The sequence below is a fragment of the Marmota monax genome, unplaced genomic scaffold, assembly GCF_021218885.2.
Source record: "Marmota monax isolate L192 unplaced genomic scaffold, Marmota_monax_Labrador192_F-V1.1 WCK01_AAM20220418_F8-fsc00132, whole genome shotgun sequence".
NCBI lineage: Eukaryota > Metazoa > Chordata > Mammalia > Rodentia > Sciuridae > Marmota > Marmota monax.
The window spans coordinates 6235682-6244740 of record NW_026695199.1 but is presented as its reverse complement, the minus strand read 5'-3'; the positions used below and the strand labels follow the sequence as shown (position 1 = coordinate 6244740).

At 41.0% G+C, this 9059-nt stretch overlaps 1 pseudogene; it reads right to left on the bottom strand.

The window, feature by feature from the left end:
* Positions 1 to 5634: 5634 nt before the first annotated feature.
* LOC124082274 (mitochondrial nicotinamide adenine dinucleotide transporter SLC25A51-like) lies at positions 5635 to 6850 on the bottom strand (annotated as a pseudogene).
* Positions 6851 to 9059: the final 2209 nt, after the last annotated feature.

Below are 9059 nucleotides of genomic sequence, written 5' to 3'. Positions count from 1 at the left end.
TTCAAGTCTTCAATATCATTTATTTGCACATGAGAAAACAAAGATTTTAATATAAAGGAAACCGAGTCTGAGTGCTTACCCTTTGTTCCAGTACCATCTCCCGCCTTGCCTTCATTTTCGGACTCCCACACCACAGTACTTCACCTGTATTGCCCTTCTGTTGGTTGTACATGATTGGCTTCCTGGAAGCAAGCCCTCTAGATCCCACATACACCCTGTCTGCGGCTCAGTATTCCCTTAGAGGTTTGCACAGCCTTATATGAGTATTATCACTGTTGTTGAGCTTGGGAATTTCAGGCATCCAAACGTAAGTTTATATACACAAGTTTTATTGCACAGGTCACAATGTATAGCAGGTGATTATATAATCGACCATGAGTCAAGATGAACATTTGATTATTTAGACAAAAACATCAACTTTGTCCCCTACTACAAAAGAACAAGACACAAGATTTGCCACCATACAAAGGCTGTGTTTGCTCTGTGGTGCAGTCCTGAGGGCTTGTACCACTTGAAGTGTGTTAAATGCAGAATTCATAACATTTCTGGAGGCATCAAACAGGGAGCATAGGACACAAAACCTCAAGTGTCTTATACTCATGAGCTGCCTGTGCCATGTATGTAACAGAAAGGCCACTTAAAGCTCTTCAGATAGTTATTCAATCATGTTTGCCTTTAAAAAATGATTGGCACAACAGTTCACACTGAAGGTAAAAACAGTAGTTAGAATTTCTTAAGTACACATTTTGACTTAAAGTTCAAATAAAGCTGTTGGCTACAAGTTCTGAATTGACAAATTAAAAAAAAAAGTCTAGGAAAACACAAAATCATCTCTGGTTGCCGCAGTCTGGCTGGGCACAATCAGGAGCCACTTGTCAAAAGAAACTAACTTTATTTTTAGAACCACACACGCCAAACAAAACAGCCTCTCAGGAAAAACCCTCAGAGCCTCAACTGCCACCACCGGCTTTCCACAAGCCTCTCTCTCCCACACAAGCTTCTCTCCACCTCCCACAATCCTCCTGCTCTTGAGGCCGATTGGCTGGGTCACGTGGGCGGAGCCAAAAAAGTCCCCCAATGAGCAGCTCCGTGGTCTGAAAGGGCAGGGAAACAGTCCAATGAGCATCACCGCAGAGGAGCCAATCAGCTAGATGTTGCTGGGGCCGAGGAGCCAATCAGCTAGATGTTGCTGGGGCCGCTGTGAGCCAATCATCAGCCAGCAGCTGGAAGTTTGCTGGCAGCTGGAAGTTTGCTGGGGCCCCTTTGGCTGTGGCTCTCAACATCTCCCCCTCTCTGTTTAAACAACAAGCATGTGGCTTAGGGACCGTGCCTGTTAGGCAGTCCAATTCAACATATGGTCCTTACCCGTCATCGGATGAACTGACCTCTAGGCGTCAGCCTCCTGTCTTAGGTTGGTACCACTGCAATTGGATCATACCCGTCACTGACTACCGGTCCAGCATACAGCCATACTTGTGGATAGGCCTTTGCACCTGTGGGGGGGTGAGGTTCTTTGCCTCACCTCTGTTGGCCCCCAAATTTTAGACCATCACTAGTAGAGGAGGATGCAAAATGCCATGACATTAAGCCAATTGAGGGCTCCTTTGAAAAATTGTACCACCGGTGACACCATCAGCAAAAATACTCCAGCACTACCACAATTCGCTGTACCAACAGATAGTTCACAATGCATACAGGTGAGCTCACAATGTGTCCAGGCAAGTTCTGCAAGCAGTTCAGTGATGGCTATTATAGAAGCTGTAGATTGGTTTTATCTTTCACTTCACCAGCACTGGGATGAAGATAGGAATTCTGGCAATAATGGCTAAAGAAAAAATTATGTAACATTCCAGAAGGCACTAAAAGAAAACAATTTTCTTAACAATTTACATTATCTTTAAGAGAATTATTAAATATAATGAAAAGGAAAGGTAAAAGTAAACAAACAGATCTGTTAACCTTTTTTGTTTACATATTAAAACAATCCTCAACAGTTGTTTACCCAATTTAAATTAAACCATATAAATCACGTGAAAAAAAAATATTTGGATCCATTTTATCATGAGCGCTCATCATATATGATATATGGACATACGTACATTCAAACATATAACACAAAACACAAGTGTGCACACATAATATAATACATACAACACATAACATTATAGTAAAGGCCTTATAACTTTTTACAGGTGAAATCTCCATTGCAATGTTTAAAAACTCTATAGTCAAAAAATAGAACTGATCAGCAAAACATTAACCTAGGTCTGTATGAGCTCAAAAAACAAAATAGAACTTCATGATATGGCAAAGGGCAATAATAAAATAGATATTGAAAAAAGCATCCTGGTTCTGTTGCAGATGTAAGAATAGCCAAACTGGAGTTTTGGATATCAGTTGTTATGGATTTGAGCCAAATCATCTTCTTTTTGGTCTGTAGAAATCGCTTTAGTTAATCTTTCTGGAATCCAAATCGGCTGCTGTTCTCCCTGTGGAAACACATAAACAGACCCCCGACTCCAGACAATCACTGGGTCAGGACCTTGGTTAATCTCTCTGGAATCCAAATCGGCTGCTGTTCTCCCTGTGGAAACACACAAACAGACCCTCGACTCCAGACAATTACTGGGTCAGGACCTTTCCATTGTCCTGTTAGAATATCCTTCCAAAGTACCTTGGGCTTATGTACATTTTTTGGACACATATGCCTTTCCGCAGCACTAAGTCCTGATGAATCCAAATTTAAAAAGTTTAGAGTAAAAAGGGTTATTTTAAGTTTATCTTTGGGGAATATATACCCCTTCCCAATTCCTTCTTTTTGCTTTAATAAGTACATTTTAATAGTTTGATGAGCTCTTTCAACTATGCCTTGTCCCTGTGGATTGTATGGGATTCCTGTTATATGAGTAATGCCAAATGTTGAGCAAAATTGTTTAAAAGAGGTAGAAGTATAACCAGGGGCATTATCTGTTTTTAACTGTTTTGGAACACCCACAGTGGCAAAATTTTGTAAGCAATGAGCTATAACATCTTTAGTTTTTTCTCCGGCATGAAGGGAGCCCATCAAAAATCCAGAAGAAGTATCAACTGTAACATGCAAATATTTTAATTTTCCAAATTCTGGCAAGTGTGTGACGTCCATCTGCCAAATATGGTTAGGTATCAATCCTCTAGGATTGACTCCAAGATTAACTTGTGGTAAAAAGGTCACACAATTTTGACATTGTTTTATTATTTGTCTAGCTTGTTCCTTAGTTATTTTAAAGTGCTTTTGTAAAGTATTAGCATTGACATGGAACTTTTTATGAAAATTTATAGCTTCTTCTAGTGTAGAGAAAATATGTATGTCATGTGTAGTTTTATCTGCTAAATCATTGCCCAAACTAAGGGCTCCAGGCAATCCTGTATGTGCCCTGATATGTCCTATAAAGAATGGATCTTTTCTGTCCCAGATTAGACTTTGTATAGTGGAAAGCAAAGAGAAAACAGTAGAAGAAGGGGAAATCCTACCAGCATCTTCAAGAGATACTATAGCTCTCAACATCTGGTAATGTGTTTGCAGTTTGGTCTTCAAGAGCTGTAAAAATGACAAGTTTAAAAATGAGTTAAAACCATTAACAATGTTGTTTTTAAATGTCACGTTTGAGACACACACACAAAAAAAACAAAGCACTTTCAATTCTCGTATCACTTTTATTTCACAAAAATGTTTTACAACTTAAATCTCTCCCCTGTGTGGAGTGTAAAGACAAAAAGACCCACAGAATGGAGGGCCCGGAGGTGTCTTCAAGGCCAGGGGCTGCTCCATGTGCGGAGCACCTCTGCTCACACGTGACTGGGGGTCAGGAGTGCCGTCTCCATTCACTTCTGATACTCCCTTTAAATCCTGACTCAGTAGGCCAAGGGAAGCTATTTAAAATTTATTTGGTGTCAAGTTCTTGCTTTCTGAAATCCTCACATCTGTACCTTGGTCTTTGAACTGCTGTATCTACCACAAAAATATGAAGCAGAGCTGCTGTAAAGCTATTTAATTCCATTACTGCCTTGCAAATATTTAATGTGCTCCCTAACCCTTCACAGTTGGAAGGATGGTCACCTGATTTAACCAGCCACACTGTGTTTAGAGGTAAATGACTGTTTGGACTATAAGTCCACAAAAACTTTTGAGTAAGCTACTAGATGAGGCCCTGATTTATTTTGGTTGGTATGTGCACATATTACCCAGAAAAATGAAAAATTTGTATCAAAAAACCTTTCAAAGTAGGTTGGGAGCGGGGGAGGGGGGGTGAGAAGGGTAGCTCAGTGGCAGAGTACTTGTGTAGCAGGCAAAAGGTCCTGGGTTTCATCCCCAGCACTGCAAAAAACCAAAGCAAACCCCCTCCCCCAAACCCACCCACTTCTTCATGTCATATATTGGGAGGCAAAAGCTATATAATATTTACAAATGGATTTTTTTTAAGGATTCATAAGCTACTTCTCTAGAATGTTCCTTATGTTTCATTAGTTTTTCAATTGATCCTAGAGTCATTTTGTTTCATCTACCTCGAAAAAAAGTTCTAATATTTCCTGGTTCTTTTAACAAATAACTTATCTGTTAAATAAGGTACGAGTAGTTGTCGGGCCAATACCAAGCTCTAAAATTCAAAATAAGCCTTCTAATGTCTTTATTTAGATCATATGCTCTTAAATTATTTTGTTTTAATGTCACACTGGTAGAACTAAGTTCCCCAAATGCCCAAATCCTAAGATGTCCCTATTTCCAAAAGTAAAATAAAGACTGCTAATACCATGGAGCAAAATCTATCCTGAGCTTCCCCATTGAGCCCTGTAACATTTAGAAAGCAGGAAAAAAATGGGGATCAGTTAATATGGAAGTGTTTATCTTTTATGGAAGTGTTTATCTTTTAAAAGTAGTTTCAAGAGACCAGGATGCTTGAATATGATATATTACTACTCAAGGGGGGAAAACTGTCAAAGCCCTCTGCTAAGTTGGCACCAATAATGTTAAAGAAACCAAGATAAAAGAGTGTGATCCATATGCATTTATGACCTCTTAATAGCATGAAATATTTATAGTCCTCCATCTTTTAGCAAAGAAATCAGTAAAATGAACACAAGGATATTATGGAAGGGCTTAAGATCATAGTCAGAATTAAAGAGAAAACTTTCAAAGCTAGAAAGCAAAACTTTCATTAGATGCTTGATTCTACCACATCTAAACAGGCAGTTTGGACAATCACGATCCCAACAGGTGCTTAGTTTCAAAACTAAAACCAACAATTCATCATGAAACACCTACACCTAATTAGCTGTTCTTCTCTGTTCTGTTCCTTTGTCTAACACATAAACGCTGGAGTTCAATGAAGACTACCCTTTGCAAGTGCTTCTGAAAGCCAAGAAGCAAGAAATGGAGTAACAAAGTAAGCCTGAGAAGTCCCAGGGCCCTAGAGCATTCTCACTGGCTGGTCACAGGCATTCATGTTTCAATAACGAAGTCTTCAGGCTGTTCTGGAAAAAAATAATCATATCTTCACTGTTTGGTTACCCTGTGAAAGGTCACCAGACAGAAGCTATTTACCAGACAACAAGCCTAAAGCTCTTGAGTAATGACAAAAACAACAAAAAACCCTTAAATTTTCCTACTGAAACTTTTTATTGTTTATTTTTGTTGTTGAGGCTTAAGGAAATTAACTTTGCCCATAATTCATTCAGCCGGGACTTAGTGACACCAACTTATATTTGAGCCAATTAGGAATAAGACCAAACTACATTCTTAGGTCTATTTAGTTAATACATGGCACTTCACCAACGACTTTTCTCATATAACCTTTAACAAGAACTCATAAGTAGCATTGATTATCCCCCAAGAGATGAGAGATCGATGGTAATTCAAATGGGCACCTCTGAAAAGATTTGTCAATTTTCTGTCCCGTTCTAGACAGATTGTTTTGAAAACCTTGGGGAAAGACTGAAATTCTCCACCAATCTGAGACTGTATGCGAGTTTTTACAACATTAACTGGGAAAAACAAGAATCCCAACATGGCACCCAGTAGACCTCCACAGATAAAGTCATTGACCAAATGAGCACTGTGAGTCTTTGCAGTAGGCAGGTGCTCCTTAATGGGACCTCAAAGACCAAAGAAAAGGACATTGCTGGATCCATTACGGAGTAGAATGGGCACCAAACCTCGATAATACTCTCCAATTCCCTGGCACTTCAGTGCCCTGAAAGCCTGATAAGTGTTTGTGAACTTGTCATGATGCTTGTGGTCTTGAAGCAATGTCTGAACTCTTTCCAATGGAGTGAAAATGGCTTCTGTTGTCCCTGCAAGTACTGCCGCCACGCCACGGGTTGCAAACTCTGGGGCACTGACGTGCTTTTGGAGAAGGGAAGACAAATCCTCGTGCAGACCAAACATAAGTGCCAGGGTGGTGGTTTTCTGCATTAATGGCCGAAGGATTCCACGATACAAGTTTCTAAATCCATCCCTCCTCAACTGAAGCACTGCATCCCAGGTTTTGATTCCATAGAGCTGCTGACGAAAAAGGATCTTCTGAATGGGAAATGTGATGGCTGCATTGTTGAAAGCTGCGCAGCCTCTACACAAGTAATGCTTCATCTCACCAACATTTGTAATGTGAGGTGAGATGTCTTGTTTTGAAGATGTAAGGGTTGGTGGTCTCTTTTCATGAGCTTCTGAATCCATCATGTTGCTTAAGGTCTCTCTTCTTCATGAAGGATTTTTTTTAACCTGTGACACCAGATGAGCCTCGTGGTGTGAGGGATGCTAGCTTTTTGGCAACTTTCCCAATTTCTTCCATTGTTACTGGTTTATCAGGTTCGTTCTTCTGGAGTCATTTTGATAACTGGATTCCCCATGGCTGCGGGCGCCGGGCCCCACGCCCCGAGCCACCAGCCCGTGCAGGCACAGACCTCCACCTGGGACATTTTAATTTATCCTCCATATTCTTCTTAATATAGGAAAGGTAACACAGACCTTGTGGTAGAATGTTGCAGGGTTACTACTTTCCACTGGACCTTGATATGTTCCCCATTCTGTCCCCTGTCAGCTGCACTACTGATCTGAGTTCAGACCACCAATTTCCAATAGAAGTGCCCTTAACTTTTATCCACTTTGTAAACTCATAATTTGGCAGCTCCATCTCCAATCACCTAGAACTTCCTAATAGTTTTTGTTACAGTCTCATTCCTGGGCCTGGACTCATAGTTTGGGCACCCATCAATCCAGGGAAAAATAAAGTGTAAGTGGGGCATATTCAGAAAGCAAGTACAGATAGCTGAAAGATGGTGGAGTGGATTTAAGCAGCAGCCCTCAATTTCTCCAAAGCTCAGAAATAAAGCAGTGAAAGAACAACTGACCAGAGAGGTGGGTGACAGAATAAATACTTTTAAAACACAATATTGACAGCTTGAAACTCGGAGGGACTTGGAACATGGTTACTTGAGCATAAAATAAAGATGAATTTCCTTGATCCTGAATTTTGATCAGGATAAGGTTGGGGGAGGGGTAACAAAGAGAGAAAGAGGGATAAGAAGAGCCTATAAGCTTTCTTCTTTAACAACAGTTGGAAAGAAGAGCAGAACATGTTAAAATAAGACAAGAACAGCAAAAACAGTGGAGGAGATGACATAATTTAGCTCAAAATGTGGGCAGAAAGCTGTTCTGGACAAGATAGCCATTTTGTAGCATCCACAGCTAGAAAGCCTCCCTAGGAAAATTTAAATTAATACAGGTTTTCCCCACCTACAGCTAGTAACAAATAAAACCTGAGTGCAAACATGTCTCAGTATACCTAGAAGGAACTCATAGAAGTATCTGTATTAGCCGAAGGCTGCTACCATCTCCCCACCACTGTGGTAAAGGGGAGTGAGATAAAGCTCATGCAAGAACAAATCACTGCTGTGGAGTACTAACCTCAACTCAGCACTCTCCACAACTTCTGTCAAAACTCAGGTGAAGACAACTGATACCTTACTCTTATTACAATGATACGTAAAATCCTGATGATCCACAGAAGCCAGAGTGGAGTCTTCTGAGCCACAGACTACCTACAGTGAGCCTGTATTCACAGGCCCCACAGTTGCAGACAGCCACCAAGTGCTTAGATAGTGCCTCTACAAAGAAGCTCCAGTGGAGGTGGGTGAGCACGTAGTGATTCACAACTGCCATCCAGCAATGGGGGCTCAAAGGTGGGCCAAATAACACCCTATCCTAGTCACAGAATGGTATCCTGGCAATCTATATCAGCTGGGGTGGAGTCTTCTGTTCCACAATCTATCCACAGAAAGCCTGCATTCATAGACCCCCACAGCTGCAGATGGCTACCAAGCTCTATGCTGCTATAAAGAAGCTCCTGCAAGGGGGAACATTTGCTCAGTGTTCCACAGCAGTTGGAAATAGCCAACAGAAACAGCCAGCAGATGCAGCATCCTTAAGCATGCAGACTTGGGCCTCTTGGCTGAGGAACAAGTGCTGGCTGATGAGAAAATCATAGCAATCAGGAAAGTAGCTTATGTGTCCCAGCACCTCTAGGATGGTCTACAGCTATGAGTCCTGAAATTGCCAGTTAATGCAATTCTAATTCAGATGTACCAACTGACAGAAGGCAATTCCCAAGAATAAAACTAAGCAGCCAGCAGAGAATCTCACACATACACAATTCGCAGTATGCCACAAAAAGTGGCTTACAGAGGACCATCCCACAGACACCAGCCTCCACCCTGTATGTTCAGATACAAGTTCACCAACAAATGACTCATTTATTCTAGAGGGGACACAGCCCTTCTCATGGATCACCCAGCACCACATCAAACAGACTATAATACCTCTACTTTAGATTGCCACACTACGCATTCTCTGAAGTATACATGGGGGAGCTCACAATAGATCTGACAGCACTGGATACATGGAGCTTTTATTCAGTAGGGCCAAATGACACTCTATCCTATCAGAAGGCACAAAAGACTGCATCCCTAACAGGGAATAACCTGACTTCTAATAAACAATTCGGGACCAGCTCTTCTGACTCAACAGA